This window comes from Lagenorhynchus albirostris, chromosome 4 (assembly GCF_949774975.1).
Source record: "Lagenorhynchus albirostris chromosome 4, mLagAlb1.1, whole genome shotgun sequence".
In the NCBI taxonomy this organism is placed as follows: Eukaryota; Metazoa; Chordata; class Mammalia; order Artiodactyla; family Delphinidae; genus Lagenorhynchus; species Lagenorhynchus albirostris.
This window is the reverse complement of record NC_083098.1, coordinates 8,188,285-8,191,002: the sequence shown is the minus strand read 5'-3', so window position 1 is coordinate 8,191,002 and position 2,718 is coordinate 8,188,285. Positions and strand designations below refer to the sequence as shown.

Here is a 2,718-nt window from a genome sequence, read left to right as displayed (position 1 = left end):
CAACAGTCCCAAGTGAAAGATACTACCATTATTCCCATTTCAGAGATGAAAAAACTGAGGCACCGAGAAGGAACCAACCCAAGGTTACAGAGTTAGTAAGTGGCAGAGCAGAAATAAGATTAGTTTGGAGAAGTAGGATAGGACCAGGACATGCAGTGATGCACAGGCCTAGTTAAATTTTTTATTTTTATGATAAGAGAAAAAAGAAGTCACTGAAGTGTCATTGAAGGAGGAAAGCTGTGTGTGTGTGTGTGTGTGTGTGTGTGTGTGTGTGTGTGTGTGTGGTAACGTGAATGTATTTGCATTTCAAAACAATCACTTGAACTGTAGCATGAGAACTAGTTGAAAGGATGGCAAGAGTGGCTACTGAGAAACCAGTTAGGACGTAAATGCTGTTGTCGGGGCAAGAGCAAGACGTGATGGTAGCAAGACTGGGGAGATGGCCCTGGAGGAGGACAGAGTGGATGTGTCTGAGATACATGTTGGAGAGAAAGTGGGTGAGAAGTGATAAGAAGGTAAGAGGAGTCACGTGTCAAGGATGATCCACAGGTGCCTGGCTTGTGTAACTGGACGGATGATGGTGCCATTCTCTGACGCAGAGAACACAGGAAGAGGAGCCAACCTGGGCTTGGGAAAGAAGGCCATGAATTTGAGGTATTTTGAGACATCTCCACTTGGCGATGTTAAGAAGTCAGTTGTATTTGTGGGTCTGGAGCTCAGAGAGGTCTGTGCCGGAGATCTGAATTTGGCAGCCGTCTGTGACAAGCAGGAAACATGGAAATGGATGAGAGCAAGTAAGGAAAGTGAGGAGTAGTGAGGAAACCCGAGTTTTCCTTGGCCTGGATTCAGCTCTTCACACCTCTTTCCCCTTACTGATACACACCCCCGCTTCTGAAAGAGCAAAACACGTCCAACCGTTAATCAGGAGGAGAAACATCTCAAGAAAACTTAGACGGAGAACACCCGGAAAGCACCTTGCCAAAGAGCGTCCCCAGAAGCTTGGAAGAATTACTTCAGCTTCTGCAGGAGCTTGTGGTACAGATATGGAATAACCTGAGCATCCAGAGAGGTGGACTCTTTTTTCACGTTATGATTCCCAGAGCTATTATTTCATCCATAGCCTGCTACGCACTGCACATTCACCAAGGAAAAATACACATCTAGCCCTTACACCATGTATTCGTGCTATCATTAAAATAGCTCTGGGGCAGACACTTATCTATCATGAGAATTTTCATGAGATAAAAATCTGAACTTTAAAAAAGAGCAAAACAAACTCTTAGTTCATAAGCCAGTGAGGATGAATGTTTCCATCTAAGTTCATTAGTGAAGTTTCTTTCTCGTTCTGATAGGGAGTTGTGAAGTAACTGAGAAATGCGGTGATGAATAAGAGAGGGGAGCTGGATCAGCCATGCCAGTATTTCTGGACTGTTCAGTCAGCAGTATCAATAGAGCAAATTATTACAACTCCAGTTTTGTGACAATCTGGTCACGTCTGTTAAGAGTGTATGTAGGGTTTCCCTGGTGGCGCAGTGGTTAAGAATCCGCCTGCCAATGCAGGGGACACGGGTTCGAACCCTGCGCCACCGGGGAAGCCCCCAACACCATTTTTTGAGACTAACTCCTTACAACCGATCAACCACAAGCTCCTAGATTCGTCAAAATTATTCCACCAGGGTGGAGGTCACTGTCCCCGGCGTGGTCAACATACATCGGCAAGCCTCTGACACCTACCTCGCTCTGGGCTTCTATTTCAACCACGACGATGTGGCTCCGGAGGGCTTGGGCCGCTTTTTCCGTGAATAGGCTGAGGAGACGTGCGGGGGCCTAAGCGTCTCTTGAAAACGCAAAACCAGCATGGCGGCTGTGCCCTCTTCCAGGACGTGCAGAAGCCGTCTCAAGATGAATGGGGTAAAACCCAGGACGCTGTGGAGGCTGCCATTCTCGGGGAGAAGAACCTGAACCAGGCCCTTTCCCACCTGCAGGCCCTGGATTCTGCCCCTGCAGATCCCACCTCTGTGACTTCCTGGAGAGCCGCTTCCTAGAAGAGCATGTAAAGCTCATCGAGCAACGGCTTCCCTAGTGGCGCAGTGGTTGAGCGTCCGCCTGCCGATGCAGGGGACACGGGTTCGTGCCCCGGTTCGGGAGGATCCCACGTGCCGCGGAGCAGCTGCGCCCGTGAGCCATGGCCGCCGAGCCTATGCATCCGGAGCCTGTGCTCCGCAACGGGAGAGGCCACAACAGTGAGAAGCCCGCTTACCGCAAAAAAAAAAAAAAAAAAAAGAAGATGGGCAAGCACCTCTGCAGGCTGGCTGGTCCCCAGACTGGGCTGGGCCAGTATCTTTGAAAGGCTCACCCTCAAGCACGACTAGGCGCTTCCAGAGCCCCTCTGGTGTCAGGGCTTCTGCCTGAAGCCCCTCTCTGCAGCCACTAGACAGCTTTTTAAACACCCTGGAGCCCTCTCCCAAGTCTTGGACCAAATAGAATCAATAAAGCTTTTTGCAGGAAAAAAAAAAAAGCAGGATTTGAAGTTTTATAATACTCTGCTCACAATTTTTAAAAAATATATGAAAAAAATCTTGAATGAAATTACCAAAAATTAAAATAGTTTTATGAAGGTGGTAAAACAATGGATGGCGATCCTTCTTATTTTCCAAGTTTTCTGTAATGTATGATCACATTTAATTTAAAATACTCTATTCAGTATTGTTATGTCAA

The 2,718-nt window shown here is 47.5% G+C and overlaps 1 pseudogene; it reads left to right on the top strand.

Annotated features, from left to right (window-relative positions):
• The first annotated feature begins 439 nt into the window (after positions 1-439).
• LOC132519589 (ferritin light chain-like) lies at positions 440-2,372 on the top strand (annotated as a pseudogene).
• The last annotated feature ends 346 nt before the right edge of the window (positions 2,373-2,718 follow it).